Source organism: Pinus tabuliformis, chromosome J, assembly GCF_031772625.1.
Source record: "Pinus tabuliformis cultivar Carrire ecotype Pingquan chromosome J, CPIR1, whole genome shotgun sequence".
In the NCBI taxonomy this organism is placed as follows: Eukaryota; Viridiplantae; Streptophyta; class Pinopsida; order Pinales; family Pinaceae; genus Pinus; species Pinus tabuliformis.
In genome coordinates, this window is record NC_142295.1 from 60,915,206 (window position 1) to 60,934,111 (window position 18,906).

Here is an 18,906-nt window from a genome sequence, read left to right on the forward strand (position 1 = left end):
CAGCGTGGTATATATATCCCAACAGCCACACCAAACATTACAAAGTGTATTAAAACCATCCAAACGCTATTCATATACTATTGACCATTGGAAGGCATGAATAGAATTCTGCTGCGCTAAAGATCTTCACCAAACATTATATACAAAGTGTATTAAAACCATAAAACTCTATTCATATACTATTCACACGCATATACTGTCATAATTTAAATTTCAATACTTTTCAAGAGTACTCGTCCGGGTGGTGCCACCACTAGAACGAGGTCTCGGTTTTGCAGACCAGGGCTCGTAGACTGCAACTCCTTGCTGTCACTTGGATCTAAAGACTCCGATCCACACTCGCGTTCCTTGGGGTAAATGTCCTCGAGGCTTAGAGACTAGCCGGCGGGGTCATTTCTTCCAGATCTCTCAAGACTTGCTTGAAAATATTTACAAGCAGCGCCAAGGCGGAAGAGCACCATTATTAGAAGCCATGCCTAAACAAATAAGCGAGATCAAAGATTTTCTTTTGACTGCCCGTCGCAAAGATGCACAGTCAGTGAATATCAAGAGAAGTAAAAAATGTAGTGGGAAGCGTATACCATGTCAGGCGTAATAAGTATCTTTACACTCTGTGCGTCTTTGATTTTGAGAAGGCTGACAAACTCAAGCAGTCTCTGCCTCCAGATTTGACAGTTCACAACCTCGCAGGGTATGGTGAGGCCTCCCTGGTGAGCGAAGCTGAAATCCCTCTATTATAGAAGCCAAGAAACAATGTTGCCTTGTATGGTTAGAACGCTGGTGCGTTGAGCGTGTATCTCAGGAGGCCGATAGTTTGAATGAAGATCTCATGCCTAGTTTTTTTTTGTTCACAATGGAGGGCACGCAGGCAGGGTTCAGAGATGACAGCTCAGCTAGAACTGGGCGGAACATTGCAGAGGAATGCTGTGTAAAGGATTCCATACGCAGAGGAACGTTGCAGCGTAGGGTTTGTTTAGGAAAATGGCAGCAACATTCAAGGCGAGCAATGTAACAGTAGCAGGGTTGACAGAAAATGTCAGAATCTGGCACCAACGAATATATGGGCAGCGTATTGCATGGAGCAGGCTTTGTATGGAGCAGAGTGCAGGTAATGGCAGATAGAATGTAGACAGTACAGGCACTCAGTCAGATAAGGGAGTTACAAGGCACAGGAGCTAAAAAAGGGAGCTGGCTCTGATACCATGTCATGCCAGGCAGTAACTCCACAAAACAAAAACTGATTCGTGTCTATTCCATTTGGTAGGTCTTTGCTATATACAATAGGGAGTGACTGTTCAGTTCATCTCCCGATGACCGTTCACATTCCTAATTTAATTATTTACATAAATTTACCCAATCATGAAGATTAGGTGTCAAGAGGATGAAACAAAATAGGATCTAGAAACACACTTAGGATAAAAAATATATCCCAAGATGTGAAATATATAAAGTTGGTATATTAGGACTTCATGATTTTATATGAGAAAGAGGCTAAATTTTTTTTCAGGAATTTCTTCGTAACACTTTCGGCGATATGCTATGAGGAATTTAGAGTTTCCAAATAGTTTCGAAATAAGGGTAAAATAGGTCAACTTTGCATTTTTTCTATGAATTTTCTTATGATATGTTTTAGACTATGAAATACTGAGGAGATAGAGGCAAGATCTCTAGGTACATGTGGTAAATATTTCAAACGTTTGGTTCACTATAATTTCAGAGATATGCCCCGTGGAAGTTAGGGTTTTCAAATAGTTCTGAAATCAACTTCTAACATATCAATTTGGCATTTTCTCTATAACTTAATTTCTAAAATGTTTTAGATTGTGAAATATTGAGGATATAGAGGTGAAATATCTAGGTACCTAGGGTAAATATTCCAGTCTGTTTGCAATAATTTTGAAGATATTCCTGGTGGAATTTAGGGTTTCTAAATAGTCTTGAAATTAGCTTCAAACATGCCAATTTGACATTTTCAGTATAATTATTTTTTGAGATGTTTTATAACGTGAAATATGGAGATTATAGAGATGATATATCTAGGTACCTATGGTGAATATTTCATATTTTGGTTTGCTATAATTTCAGAAATATTTCCCTTGGAAGACAAGGTTTCTTAATAGTCCTAAAATTAACTTCAAACAAGTCATTTGGCTAGTTCTGCTGTAAATTATTTTCTGGGAATTTTCAGACAGTGGAAATTTTTGGGATATAAGGAGACATAGAAAACTGCTTTAGGTAAAAAATTCATAATTAGATATGAAAAATTAGATACATGGCATGTTGTATAAGTTTGTCCTTGGGAAGAGGCCAAAAACAATAACTTTTGGGAGAAGCAACCATGGTGAAGGTAGAGGTATGAATTAGTATTGATGAAGTCATAATAAACACACAATATTGGTGAAGGCATAAAAAATTTAAAAACCTAGTGAAGATAGAAGCAACCAACAAACTTGGTGAAGTGAGAAGCATTGAGTAGAAATCGTGAAGGTAGCATTAGCTAATAAACTTAGTGAATGACAAAGTAGCAAGCAAATTTAGTGAAGCACGTTAGTGCCTACAAATATTTGCAATACAGGGGATTGGTGTCTTCTGTAATTTGGTGCCTATAAATATTGCAGTAGAGGGAATTAACATCTCTCATAGGCTAGTGCCTACAAAGATATGTTATAAAGAAGTTTTCATTTCATGAATGTTTAAATAAATAAGAAATTGTTTTATACTGATTCACTCCTCCCATACCACCTCAGTATAAGTGGGAATCCAACAATTGGTATAAAATCAAGTTCCTTCAGAGGCATTCCAACCACTGGAAATCAAATCTCATAGGGACTATGGCTAGTCATGAAGGTTCAATTTCACAAGCAGAACTCCATTATTAAATGGAACAAATTATTCCTTTTGGAGGGTAAGGATGTGTAGTTATCTATTGTATCTTGGTTTTGACATTTGGAAATATGCAGTGGATGGTTATAAAGTTATAATAACTCCTCCATCTGATCAAGATGGTAAGAAGGATTTTGTAAATAATGAAAAATAAATGAATGTCATCTTGTGTGGCCTATCAGAATCAAATTTTGTCATAATAATGCATTGTGAATATTCAAAGGGAATTTGGGACAAACCTCGAAACAACAATGAAGGAGATTATTAGGTGAAGAGGGAAAATATTGAAAACCATAGAAGAAATTTTGAGAGCTTGAAGATGAATGCTGAAGAAGATATTGTAACCTACTTCTTCTATGCAGATGAGATTGTCAATACTATCAAAGGATTTGGTGAAGAAGTTAAGGAATCAATGATTATATAGAAGGTGCTAAGATATTTGCCCTTAAAATTTGATGCAAAGGTATTAAATATTTAAGAAATGAAAACACAATATTTAATAATGTCCCTCTTTATCATTGATGGTAACAACAAACATTTGAGAACTTCTAAAGGATAATTATCTATGTTTGTAATTTATTCTCCTTTGACATAAATGGAAAAGGGGTACTCCCCCTAAGCTTACACTTTTCTTTATTGATTATTTGAGAGGGATTGTTGGGGAAAGTATATGTGTAATAATTCCAACATTAAATTATCAATCTGGGGCTCGTAAGCTTCGAGGCACAAGTGCAAGTAACACAAGATCAGAGCATCTAACCTAAATTAGAGTATGCAATCAATTTATTATTTTATTGCTATAAAGGAACACCAATTACTGCTATAAAAGAAAGTTTTAAAAGAACACACCATACACTTTCTCGAAAAGAACACCTATGATAGAAATTCTAACTTGAAATATCTTATTAAAAGAAACTCATTGCAACTTAATCTATGAAAAACCTTCAATTCAAGACTCCTAATCTAAATGAAATAAATCATTTGAAAGAAAGATCACTCTTCATAATCAAGAAACTCATAATCAAAACTCAAAAGTAAATGAAAGCCAAATCAATCTTCATTAAACTGATATCTCTACTTGCGTAATCGAATTCACACTCGGACTTGCTCTTACAAAGAAATGATTATGCTATGAAAAACAAGAAAGCTTCTAATTGAAAAGATATCTAATTGCTAAGCTAAATCCCGGGTGATAAAACAAATCAACAAGTATTTAATTCTGCAAATGCTCAAAAGAAACTAAGTAATGCAAACCTTAAATCGATATTCCATACTGACTGTATTAACATACTCAAATTCAAAGGACCAAAAATTGTTCTAAACTAAAACTCAGAAAATCATTTCACAAAAAAACATTTACTATTCTAAATTCACTTTATTCCAATCAAACTCAGAAAACCTACGCTTAATGCACACTATATTTCAGTTCTAATTCAATATTCCTCTGACCATGTTGGGTTTAGAATCAACAAGTTCAAAATTAAACACCTCTGAGCATTTTTTTCATACGAACATAACGCTACAAGATTCGGAAGTAAACAGAGCATAAACTTAATTCCATTTCGAAATATCAGATATCATATTCAATCCCTGCATACCCTTGAATTAAAAGTGCTTCACAAATACTTCTACGTTATGTAATTGCATCAGTGACATGCTAAGGATCATTACCCAATGAAACCTTTGCTGATTCCTACCAATCGAGAAGCGAAATATATCACTTTCAATTTGTATTTATAGAGCAGAGGACATATTTAAGTACAGAATAAAAATGACAATTCAAAAATCTAAATAATAGATTCTCAAACAAATATGCACACTACTAAATAATGATCAAAATTAATCCTAAGATCTATACCAGTTGTATAACGTGCTTCTAGAGGTGGTGGGCCCTTTCCATTCCTGGAGCAAGTGAAACTAACTCAGTAAAACATAGATCAAAGCACAAATACCATCACTTACAACAAGATAATGCTGAGACTGAATTAAATCAAAGCTTAGATGTAGTCATACATAGTTTAGGATCTCCAAGACATAAGTTTGTAAAATTAATAACAATAGAACATTACATCCCCCCAGACGTACATGTAGATATTTGTATTTATACAAAGCTATTGATGAAAACAAAGCATAACTATTTGCCAAAAAAAACATAACAACAAACTAAAAGATGCAATAGCTAATTCTTTTGGAGAGCCTTTGAATAGCCTATGTTTGGATTCATTCTGATTAATGCAGGGATGGAGGAACCACTTCCATATTTAGCACAAGTTCGTTCAACAAAAGGCATTCAGGACCGAACCCAACTTGACCCGTTCAGACCGTCCACGTTCAATGCGATTCTGTACTTAAGAATTGCTTTGACCTTAACTTTCTTTTGGTGATGAATTTTGCTGAACGATTTTTGGGTTATATGAAAGAGGGTATTTTGAGCACGATGCAAGTCTCAGAATGTTGAGATTCTTCACCATTTGATAGAAAACTTCATATTTTCACCTACAACAGTTTCATTCCATACTCAACCATGTAGTAACTAGTTTAACTGACTTGTGAAGAATTTCGATGATGGAACCCTGCGATAAAGGAACTTAGAAAATCTATCATTAGAAAATCACGGAAAAATCATATTTAATCATATAAGAGTTAATAAAACTAATGATAACCTACCATAGAGTGTAAGATATGTGTTTGGTGGCAAGTTATGGAATTATGATACGAAATGGGTTAAAAATACATGAATATAGGTTATAAATGGTGGTATTGTATGATGAAAGCATGGGCATATTTAAGGCCCAACAGGGATATCACAACATTTTTCTCCTTTAAATTCATTGAGGACAAACACATTACTTGAGGTCCCGGTTGCTTTTGCCACCAATCTTATTGAACCTGCATTTCTTATTTCACATCCCTTAGAATGAAATATGAGATCATATCCTTGGTCACACACTTGACTTACACTTAGAATATTGCATTTTATACCTTCAACATATAGACCATTTTGATATTTAACCTTTCCATGATGAAGACTAAGTGTTCCCTTGCAAACTATCCTTGCTAATGCATTATCTCCAAAGATAAAGATGCCTACTTTTTTTCTTTTAGAGTAAGAAATTTCCTTTGATCTCTTATCATTCTTTTTGAACATCCACTATCAATAAACCATTCACTTGCTTTGATTTAAGCATATAGAGCAAGTCCAAAGTTTTCCTATTTTTTTTCTTCCTTTTCCATACCTTTGTGCATTGTCTTTATGTTGGTAATATCTTCTTCTTTACTTTGATTAGGAAATCTTATTGTTCTTCTTGAACAAAAACATGTGTTGTGCCCATAGTTATTACATTTGCAACATTCAATATGATCCAATAAGTGAGCAAATGAGTTATGTCTTCTAACACCACCTTCATTGAGACATCTAATTTTATTGCTATCAAAACCACTCTTTGATGTCTTCCAAGATCCTTTGTTTCTATTTCTCACATATTCATTTCTTACATAAGTTCTACAATTTATTGTTTTATGACAAAAATTATTACAAGCAAAGAAATAGCCAAAGCCTGGCATTTTGATAATGAGATGTGAAAGGCATTCTTGGTGGAGAAACTCTTATGAATTCATTCTTGTTGATTTTGTGAGAAAAATCATGTCTTTTCTAGTCTTCATCTCATTTCCTAGTGATACTTTCATTATTGAAGGAGTTCTTTAGAACATTGGCATAACTTTTGTGATTTTATTCATTTTCCTTTTTCTAATGGCTTTGTGCTCGATTCTCCCTTGGAGGTCTTATGATTTTCCTTGTAGACAATAACTGTTTTGATGAAAGGTGACCTCTAACAATTAAGAAAATCAGCTAATATTTGAACACTATTTCCAAACTTCAAGCTTTGATTCAATAGAGAATTCGCTTTCTCTAGTAGTTATTCTATCAAGGAAATAACTCCTAATTCCAGCTTTGCATAATCTTCTTTGTTTTCTTTCAACTGGATTCTGACGAATTCTATCTTATTTGCCTCTTCTAATTGTGTCTTTAGGATGGAAACTATTGTTTCATCAAGATCTCATATTTCCATTTTTTGATATTGCCTTTGAGTCTCTCTATTTCTTCTACAACACTAACAAGTGTTTCTTCAAGGTTTACTTCCCCATCAATATCACCATCCTTTGAATTTGTTTTCTCTTCTTGATTGTATTCATATTCTTTATCAATAGTCTTTACATCGATGGCTATGAAAAGTTTTTGTTTTCCAATATTACATGCATATTCATCACTCTCTTCCGAGGAGGTACTATCTTCTCTAGAATAAAAAACCTTTCTTCTTGGAATAATTTCCTCATTTATATCCACAAGGCTTTCTTTTATTTTCACATTCATCTTCATCGTTACTGTCCTCATATTTTTCATATGGACATTTATCAACAAAATTCCCTATTCTAGCACAACTAAAACATTTGAATGGTTGCTTACCTTTAATTTTTTCTATATTTTCTTTTCAACTTTCTCACAAATCGTGTTTCTTTTGCATTTAATTCGTTGCTAGAATAATTACAATTTTTAAATTCTTCTATATTTTTTGAAACATTAAAATATGGTTCTTTCAAAGTTGTCTTTCCTTATTTTCCTCATTTCATATGAACTGAGAGTCCTGTGTAGCACATCAATCTTCAGATTTTCTAGATCCTTCATTTCTTCAATAACTGAGACCTTTGCATAAAATCTTAAGGGGAGAGATCTCAACACTTTTTGTATAATTATTGATTTCTTAGTTCCTTCACAAATTCCTCTAATAGTATTGAAAATCCAATCCACCCAAGGAAGTAGGTTGCAATTTCTTCTTCATCATTCATCTTTAATCTCTCAAAATGTATCATATGGGTTTGAAGCTTTTCCCCCTTCACCTTATCATATCTTTCATAGTTTCTTTTTGATGTTTGTCCCAAATTTCCTTTGCCAATTCACAATGCATTACTTTGACAAACTATGATTTTGATTGGCCACACAAGATGGAATTTATGGCCTTTGAATTATTTTCACAATCCTTGTTATCACATTTATCAAGTGGAGGAGTTACTAGAGGCTTATAACCATCCACTACATTTTTCTAAATGTCAAAACCAAGAGACATTAGACAAGTCCTCATCTTTACCCTCCAGAAGGCATAATTTGTTCCATCGAATAATGGAACTTTTCTTGTGAAATAAATCATGATTGCCCATGGTTCCTCTAGTGGTTGGACTACTTCTAAAGGAACATGCTCTGACACCAATTGTTGGATTCACACATATACTAAGAGTGGGTTTGTAGGGGTGGGTGAATTAGTGTAAGACAATTTCTTACTTATTTAAAAATTCATGAATCATAACCAAAAAATATTACATATGGAACACAAGGTATAAATGAAAAATATTTATAATAGATCTTTGTAGGAACCAACCTACTATTACAAAATTTTTAGTCACCAACCTACGGTCACAAACTTTGTAGGCACCAACCTACAATATATATCAATCCCCCCTGGTACAAGATTTGTAGGCACCAACCTACAGGAGACACCAATCCCATTTTTTGCAATATTTGTAGGTGCCAACTTATAGGATACACCAATCCTGTGATATCCCTGGTGAATTCCATCTTATTGTAAATATTATTTCTATGTTTTAAAATTAAAAATAATTGAGAAATTGGATCACTAATTCTATATTTTTGGGATAGATAATTTTCTTGAGGAAACCTGGTTGATATTAATGCTAGACTATGTGCTTTAAATGAACGGGCGGCACAATAAATTTAGATGAAAAAGAAATGGCTAGGAACCATGCGTATTTCTCTAGAAAAATATGAAAAGATAGAACCAAAATTAAATGGCGTATGGTCGCACTATATGATAGAGGCAATGAAGAGGGTGCATCGATGCAATCCATAAAAAATGGATGCAACATTTTAGTGGGAGAAATTAATGATGGGAGAGTTGCCTTTGAGCACACAGAAGAGGCAAGTATATTCATGCATCCATAAGAGCCATGATTTCAAGCAACCAAAAGGGGAAAGAAATGGAATTAGAAAACATGGAAGATGATTATTTAAGGAAATGACAGTGAAAAGAAAAATAATTGGTAAAGTTTTTCCTGGCAGAGAGAGTTTGCTCTATAGTAGTGCACCTAAATAAACCACTATGATTGGATTGCTGGCTGAGATAAAATAGTTCCTAGGGTAGTGGGTTGCCTTAAGGATGAGGAAACCATTGAGACTGGATTTCCAAAGGATTGATGAACCCATTGGGAAGTTTATAGAGTGATGAACCTACTCACTAGGAGGTATAGACACTCAGGTAATTGTGGGGCTAATGAAACACCAAGGGTGGCTCTGGGATGGGAACATTGGGGCTGCACTCAATGAACAACTACTTGAACGGTGATCTCCATAATCCCATGGTAATTTTTCTGCTGATGAACCTTCACATGCTTTAAAGGAACTCTTCTCTTGGTGTTGAGGTGTGACTGCATGTGCTATAAGGAACCTATGAATTGATATTTATTGAAATAAAATATCAAAGGTATAACAACTTGGATATGTTGAAAAGGCTCGAGGGAAGTGGTACCTTGATCATTGTACTTGACTCTTGAACAACTGGTGGGTAAAGGTGGTGTAGCCTTTTAAGGCCTTGTTTTAGTCGAGGTGTTACCCTTGTAAGTACTCCCCCTCAAGATATATAATTTGGCTTGGGGGTGACAGTTGCAAGAAACATTTCGCTGTAGCTTCTCTAACATTGGGTGGAGAGTTAGAGTCCCAATCTTAGTTGCCAAAATTATTTCATAATATAAGTGCTTACATAAACCCCTGTACTTTTGGTCATGCATATCTTAAATGTGTTGGTTTATTTCCTAAGGTATTGGTGAGGATTTCCATGTAATTTTTGAGGAATGGTTATTCCTAGAAGGGACGACATATTCATGTTTTCATATGCGTTCTTGAATTGAATAATGCATGCTGGTTATTGTTATGCTAAATTTCCTATAACACCAAAATGGATATGATTCTTTGTATAAATATATGCTAATGGTTCCATGAATTCTTCCTAATGGATGGGAGCTAGTTATGTTTCTTGTGAATTTGTGAAGTGCACTCAGATGCATGGTTTTGTATGTTTTCTAGTCATGTTATTGGCCCAAGATTTAATTTTTCTCCAGCGGCTCTCAAGGTAAATTATTCATGTACCTCATAAATATTTTGATGATAACATGATAGCATCAAGCCATGGATTTCATAGCCATGGAGTTAAAGGAAGAGTTATGAAGTCACAAGTTTTAGATCATGGCACTCAGTTGAATCATGAGTGGTTTGATCCACATAAACTCAAAAAGAAACACTGAATTTTTTTTAAATGTAAACAAATTGGAAATAGGTCGAGACTCGTTGTGAAGGCCCACAAGTTGGGGGTTGGCGAGTTAGCTGAAAGGTAGAGAATGAGATTGGTATGTGGCTCGAAGGGTTGAGTACTTGAGGGAACAACTATGGGTCAAGGCCCAAGTGAGTTCGGGTGGTTGATGCTTGAGTATGGTTGGGAGGTTGTTAGGTCGGGACCTCGGTGGAGTGAACAAGGTGGTCCCATGTGGAGAGGCTGAACCCAACCCTCTCATTGGTGGGATCCTTGGCCCTAGTAACATGCTAAGCCATAATGACATAATAGAGAGAAGGATTCCAATTGGGGCCATGTGACTGGGTGGAAGGACCAGAAGATAAGGCCTAGGCACTATGGGCACCAAGCTGGAACTCTGCTGAAAGTCGGAACAAGGCCAGAGTTTCCAAGACCATGGAAAGAGGGGGCTAGGGAATATGTCCAAGAGTCATGGACGGGGCTGGAACCTTGGGAGTGACATAATGAATGACTATGATAAGCCGATAATTGAATGGCTATAGAGGAATGAATACCCCCCATTGATGTTAGCGGGAAGGGAGTGGTCTTCACTGAACCTCCATCGACAGATTGGTTGGGGTGATGTCACGATAATGGAGGTCACCAGATGAAAACTCCAGAATTGTGCTTTGAAACCAGGAATGTGGATCCCCCCTTGTGACGTGGTAGAGGGGGGGTGGGTCCGCATTTGATATGTGTTGTCAATCTCTCCGTGGGCCAAGGGCCGTCAAATGGATAGGCGAGTTAGGAATGTTGACTTGGGGTCTGCATTGCAACTCCTCTGTTGGATACAATAGAGTACAGGACCCACGTTAATTTAGTACATTGAACCATATGATATAATGGTTGACACTATTTGGGTTATGGTGGATCCCATTTATATTATATATGTGTGTGTGTGTGTGTGTTTGTGTGTTGGACAGTGGATTCGTTCATGGTGGTGAGGTGGAATGCCACATTAGCATGCCACTAGGATATAAGTTCCACTATGATGGTAGTGGATGTGGGAGGAATGACATGTGGGGGCCATGTGGGTGCCACATGGCAGGGGAAGATGAGGATTCGAGGTTCATTAATTAAAACTTTGAGGAGCCATAACTTTTGATTCTGGAACATGATTGAGGTAAAATTTTATATCGCCAGAATCATATCGACGAGAAAAATGTGATGGTATTTGTTTTTTTTGGGGTTTTGGGAGTTTTGAAAAAGTTCTAAATTTTTAGACTCCATTTCCATAACAAAACATTAGGAGTCGGGTCTGCATAGTAACCACCTCCTTTGGGTTAGGGTGGTAAGGGGGTGTGTTACAAGTCCCCTTTGTTAGAATATGTATAAGCACCAACCTATTTGAGAAACCAATCCCCACCACTGTAAATATTCGTAGGAACCAACCTACTAGAGACACCAATACCCACTGAAAATATTCGTAGGCACCAAATTACTAGAGACACCAGTACTCACCACTAAAAATATTAATAGAAACCATGCTACTGGAGATACCAATCCCCATTACTCCAAATATTCGTAGGCACCAAGCTACTTCACTGAGTCTTCTTGCTATTTCTACCTTCACTATGCTTGTTAGCTACTTCTGCCTTCACCAGGTATGTTAGTTACTTTTGCCTTAACCAGATTTGTTAGCTGTTTCTGCCTTAACCATGTTTTCTTATTTATTTTTCTTCCCCAAGTATTTTAGTTGCTTTTTCCTTGAATAGGCTTACTTGCTCCTTCTGCAGTCACCAAGTTTATTTGCTGCTTTTGCCTTGAGTAGGTCTACTTCTCCCAAAACTTGTTGTTTTTGGCCTGTTCCAAAGAACAAACTTGTACAACATACCACATATCTATTTTTTTAGATTTTATTGAGAAATTTTTACCTAACTTACTTTTAGATGTCTCCATGGATCTTTGAATTTTTCATAGTTTAAAAAGTCCTACAAATAAGTTATAGCAAACATGGTAAACTAACTTGTTTAAAGTTGATTTCAAGACTATTTAAAAACCCTAACTCACACAAGGAATATCTGTGAAATTATTATGAACCAAAGTTTAAAATATTTACCACATATACTTAGAGGTCTCACCTCTATCTCCTCAATATTTCACAATATGATGCATCACAAAACATAAGTTATAGCAAACATGGCAAACTGACTTGTTTGTGGATAATTGCAGGACTAACAAGAAACCCTAACTTCTACAATAAATATCCTTTAAATTATAGCAAACCAAATTATGAAATAATTACCATAAGTAACTAGAGACATTTCCTCTATCTCCTTAAGATTTCACAATATTAAACTTCTGAAAAATAAGTTATCTAAAAAATGACAAACTTACATGTTTGAACCAGGTTTCAAGAGTAACTAAAAACCTTAACTTTCACTAGGAGTATCTATGAAATTATAGAAAATAAAAGTATGAAATATTCACCACAAATACCTATAGATCTCACTTTTGTGTAAATATTTCAGAGTTTGAAACAACTCAAAAGAGGAGTTATAGCAAAAATATCAAGCCAAAGAGTTTGAAGCATATTTCAGGAGAATTTAAGAACCCTAACTTTTTCACAACATATCTCCAAAATTATTGTGAACCAATGCCTGAAATTATCACCATACTATAAATGAGGATATCCTTTATATGTTCTCCAAGTTTCGTGGTTTGAAATATCCTAGGAAAAAAATTCTAGTGAAAATACTAAGATGGCTCGTTCACTCTAGAAATCACATTTTTGCTCAAAATTTTTCATATCTCCTCATTCTTATGGAGTTAGAAGAGTTGCCATATACTATTGGAAAGGTATTAGAGTAAGTCATTCAACCAAGTATATTATGTTTCCATTTGAGTTAGGTATTTAGAGTAAAAATGCATTCAATAATAGGGTATCCAAATTGGTCATCAAGAAAAATCCAGGTATCCAAACAATATTGCAAACAATCTTCATCTTATAGTCTTTATCTTGGACATTTCTAGTCCCCTATCATTCAAAAAATGACAACAATATTTCCAACATTCTCCCTCCTTGTCACTGATGGAAATGCTTAGTCAATTTTTCAACAATACTATAGTACTCCTTAGCCTTTAATTGGGTGTCCATATTGGTCTTCCCCTAATGTTTACATTCTCGGTATCCCCCTATCTTTGACATCAATGACAACACAAAAAATATCCCCCTTTTTCATTGATCACAACCTCATACATTTAAGCATTGTTTCTAAGAAATATCGTATTTGTGATTTATCCTCCTTTGACACCAATGGAAAAATGATACTCCCCCTGAGCTTAAGCTTTCATTTGCTAATGATTTGAGAAGGACATCTCAATAATTTTATCCTTTAACTTCGTTGAGGACAACATTAATTGAGGTCTAGTTTCTTTTATTACCAATATTATCAATGCCACTTTACTTATTACAACCTTTAGAATTAAATGTGAGATCATATCCTGGATCACAAAATTGTCTTACACTTAGAATATTGGGTTTTAGACCTTCAATATACAAGACATCCCGAGTTTTAGTATTTCCATGATTAATACTAATTGTGGCCTTTCCAACTATTCTTGCTGATGCATTATCTCTAAAACTAAAAATGCCTCATTTTAGTTCTTTTAGAGTAAAAAATTCCTGTCGCCTTTTGAACATCTTCTATCGGTAAACCATTTTCTTTCTTTCTTTGAGCATATAGAACAAGTCCACATTCCTCCTATTTTTCTTGATTTCTTTTCAATACCTTTGTGCATTGTTCTCTATGCTTGGTAATGTATTCTTCCTTGCTTTTCTTGGGAAAACGTATTATGCTATTTATATAGTGACAAATACGAAAATATATGTAGTCAACATGTGTGTGACGAGCCCCAGTATCTCAACAAGATTTTTGAGACTCTCGAGGCTACCAATTTTAATTATCAACTTGGGGTTCGTACAAACTTAAGAGGTGATAATGGTGTATGCACAGTAGGTCAAGTTCTACTCATGCCACCTTCAAGCAATGGACTATATCAAGGCATACAAAGACCACTATTTAGCTAGCTCCAGGAAGGGAATTGCATGAAAAATAAATTTCTAATCTAACAACATGAATGAAAAACAATTGCTCTACTTGTAGAAATGGAAAGTGCCATTCATCAAATGTAAATTTTAACCCTAGTTGTAAGAATGTAAAGGCAATGATAATTGTGGGAATGAAAAGTACTTGTCTACTTCTAGAATATAAATCTTGTGCTGCTTTCAAGAATGTGAATCATTGGTCTAATTGCAAAATATGAAAAATTGCTTTGAAAATAAACTAATCCTATGCAAGAACAACACTTTGTAATTGAAGTCCTACGAGCATGAATTCAAATAAATAGGCCTAATCTACTTTGAATTTTAAAATCACCCTCCTAATCATTTTTTTCAAAGTTACTTGGTTGGAGTAACTGAACTCATATCCAATTCATAAGAAAATCATCATTATCATTCAATTTAGAAATCTGTCACCTAACCCTAATTGCATAAGTGTACTTGCAGTGAGAAAAGGCAAGTTAAAAGTAGTCTTGTATCTTCCTCAATCATGGATTCAAAGCCTAGGGGTCATTATTCAAGCCTAAGAGACAAAAACCAATATTTTGGAGCAAATATGGTCAAGTTTAGGGATTGCTATAGGATTGCCACAAGATTTCCCTGTTTTGCTACAAGATTGATTCCATGAGCATATTGAGGGTGGAAAAGGTGTTTTGACGGTGGGAAAGGGTAGGTAAGGGCATATGAGGTCCGTGTGAGGCTTTGGTCAAGCCCATTACCTCTCATAGGCCCATATTGCACAAAAAAAAATGCACACAATGTCCCTCAAATAACCTAGAGGATGAATGTGCCAACCCTACAAGCCACTGATAGTACATGCAGACCAACAACAATCTCTTTTTTTGCACTCAAAATGATGATCAAATTGTAGCAAAATAAGCTAAACAAGAAAGGATGAGTTAAATTTTATGAAATAAAATAAAGAAGGATATTATTTCATTAAGAACTAATTTACCTTACAACATGAATCTAACATATATACATGAAAACTTGAGAAATATTATTTTAACTTCTAGATTGTAGAAACATAGTATGCAAGAGACAATGAGCTAAATCCTAGTAAATTGCAAAAAAAAGAAACCACATATTTTTGGCTTGTTGCTGTAGAATCCTCAACCACACTTCCCACAAGAGAGGTGGTAATCAGGTCTACAACCACAATTTTCTAGCAAATAAACTTCTTATCAAATAAGGAAGGAAATTCTGTTACTAAAATAATGTATAAACATGATACATAAGGATGGACTGGAGCCTCTGGGTTGGGCCCTAACCCAAGGAGACTCAACCCTCTACAAAAAACTTAGATGTGAAGCAACAATAGACCTTTCATTAACATAAAATAGAGTTGAAATACATCATCCAAATAAGAATAGAAATGACAGTCTTGAGCACTTGGCTCTTGCTAGCCCTCCTCACTTCAAAAATTTGAATCCTAATAAGCTCTCAAGCCTATTGATTTATACAAATATTACTGAGGGGAAACCTCCTTGGAAAGAGGGTTGCTTCCCTCCAAAATCTCGAGAAAAGTGGATGTAGCTCCCTTCTATCTTCACATTCACTTGAGTTCATTGGCTGCTAGTGGACCTCGAGCTATAGATGAGTGATTCTAGGGATCACTTCGAGTCAAAGAAAAATAAATACAGGGGACAAGCCTCCTACACTTCCTTTAGATTCCTCCAATGTGCCTATGCATCATAAATGTACTAAACAATGATCTTTTTCCTCCACAGTAACCACATTAGGTCATGAAGCATGAAAATCATACTTTAGTATTCCTATTAAACACATTATGGCTAAAAAGATGTTAGTTAATGTGAGATAAGGAGAAAAATGGGATGGAGGGTGGGCAAATGGCCTTATAATATACCTTTTGATGGTACCCATCATCACTCCCTGCTGAAAGTGTCTCTCACCCTCTGAGAAACTTACTTATTGATATGTAGTTCATGCATGGCCCAAGTTACCTCTCTGACATCCCAGGGCATTTTATATGGTGTGCCCTCCTGTGGATAGAATCCTGCATTTTCTTCTATGGCTTCCCACTCCCTTTGTTTATCTGCTTTATCTCTTCTCTCTTGTAGGCCTAATAGCAAGATAGGACTGAGTTTTAGCTCTATATAATTGATTTTCAACCTTTGAATAATTATTTTGTAGTGTGGGGTCATTTATAGGGAACTCCTCAACCTTTCAGGGGAGTGATATTCCCTGATTTGTAGACTCTAGGGCAGAGTTTGCAATCTCTTTGGAAAGCTTGCAAGCTCTTAGTCCCCAACAACCTAAAGGTATCTTCGAAATGGAGGATGTTTTATTCTTGTGTTTCCAAGTAGTGATTGGCCAATTTTGGATCTGCAAAGATGATGTTGTGGTTACTTATGACAACCTTGGGGCTTATTAAATTTGCTCTGATGTATCATAACCTTCTTTACTTCCTCAACCCTTGTTTCTTCATGGGTGAGCCAAGAGGCCAATTCCATTAGTTATGCATCCCCCAATCTTGAGGTTGGATCCCAAAAGTTCATGTCTATGATGACAATGTTATGCATATAGAATTTTACCAATTTGGATCTATCCTCAATGCTCACTTGCTGGCATAAGTCAATGAACCTCCTATAATCCTGAAATGGTAGAGAGCCATATTGTGCCAATATTTTGATTTGGAATTTCAGCCATTGTTATTTGAGGAAAATGGAATATGATTTGGATGGCTACCTGCATTAGATGGCCTCCATGGACAAACTTGCCATGGTGGCAAGTTGTGCCTCATTTTCCTGTAGTTTCTCTCTCAGCCTCTTATTCTCTAACTGCAACTTCTCCTTCATATTTGATTCCTTTAGCCTCAAGTAAGCTAATTACTTACCCATTTTTTGCACCTTTTCCTCCATGAGGCCCACATCCTTTACTTTCATGGATTTTCAATTTGCATCCACCTGTGAGTTCAACCTCTCTCTTTTTCTAACTCAAACAGGAGGGGAATTGCAAAATTTGTAGGTATAATTCTTGCTCCTTTAATAAATTTGTAATAGGACCCAAGATTAGGCTATGGAGTAGGCTCTTGGAGTCCTTGTGTACCTTCTCCCTCCTCTTGAGGTGTTGTTGTCCCTTCCTGTAGCACTTTTTATTCATCCTGTAGCAACTCTGTTCTTTCTTGTCGCAGTTTTTTTCTTTCATGTAGTAGTTTTGTTCTTTCTTGTAGCAACTTTGTTCTTTCCTATAAAAACTCTATTTGTGCTTTGAGTTGTTTGGCTGTGACTACCTTGTTGGTTGGCCTTCTCATGGGTATCAAAGGTTTCTTCCCCTTAGCTTTATGGGAGGAGGAATTTTACTTTTCCTCATCCCCATTCTTCTTCTTGGTGGCTAACTGATTCATTAATTGTGATTGGGACTGTTGAATAAGGTTGAGGCTTTCCTTGTTTGAATATGGTTCTCTTTCTTATTTTAAAGTATAAGGGACCTTTCCTGGGCTACCTTTTCTTGGGTTTGATAGGTGTTATAAGGGCTTCCAGAGTAGCAACCAACTATTGTTTTGTATTCCCCTATGAGAAGCTTATCTGCTACCTTTATTTTTCCTTCTTCTGAGGCCTAGAGGGATCTACAAGGGTATTTTATATTTCTTTTTGTTCCCCTCTTCATTATTTCCCTTCCTCTCCAACTTCTCCTTCAACCTATTCTTCCTTCTCTTCAACCTCTTCTCATGCTTCTCCATCAAACTCTTCTTCCTTCTCTTCAATGTATTACTCTTTTTCTTATTTCTTACCTCCAACACTAGATTTTGTGGTCTCTTCATGTTGTGTAAGGGTTTGGGCTTGTATCTCAATGAAGGCCTCCCTATCCATGTCCAAAAAATTAGTACAAAACACAAGGCTCCTGAGGTGGCTTAAGGAATTCATAACAATGAGCCTTATGAGGCCATGATGGGAAATGTACTGGTGCTTCCCTTCCCTCACCCTATGGCTCATTTCGATCATGGACTGAAGGAGGAAATGTGGAACATTGAGCCTGCTTGGAATGGGAAATTATGTTTGGAACCTTAGCTCATAGAGCAACCTAAATTGATAGGCATATACAAAACTCAACCTCCCTTCAAAATATATGTACTTGAGGATGTTATAGGCCACTTCATCCCAAGGGTAAGGGAGGCTCTCCCTTCTTACTCCATCTTTTTCTTCAACAAGCTTCTCTTTAGGGAGGAAGAAATTTCTCTTCACTGTGATGACTTCTGTTCTATATTCTTTGCCCCATTTGACTCCTAGAGGTATGGTGGTCACTCTGCTAATGATCTATGCATTCAAATGGATGGAAAGTCCCCTTACAATAGTGGTGGCACTGTCTTCTCCTTGAGAGTGAAGGGCCATGGAAAATTCATGGGTTACCTCATCATCATACCCTTTCAACTTTTCAAAGAATCCCATCCACTGGTATCTTAGGAAGATATATATGATAAGGGGATGTCGAAGGATTTTTTTGGTGTGTGTAGGTTGCCTTCTATTGAAACCCCGCCATGGATCCTACTGTTGCTTTCTCAAGTTATTTCAATTTTTTTTTTTTTTT

General features: G+C 35.8%; 1 pseudogene; it reads left to right on the plus strand.

The window, feature by feature from the left end:
* Positions 1–472: 472 nt before the first annotated feature.
* Positions 473–932, plus strand: LOC149225507 (large ribosomal subunit protein eL38z/eL38y pseudogene; annotated as a pseudogene).
* The last annotated feature ends 17,974 nt before the right edge of the window (positions 933–18,906 follow it).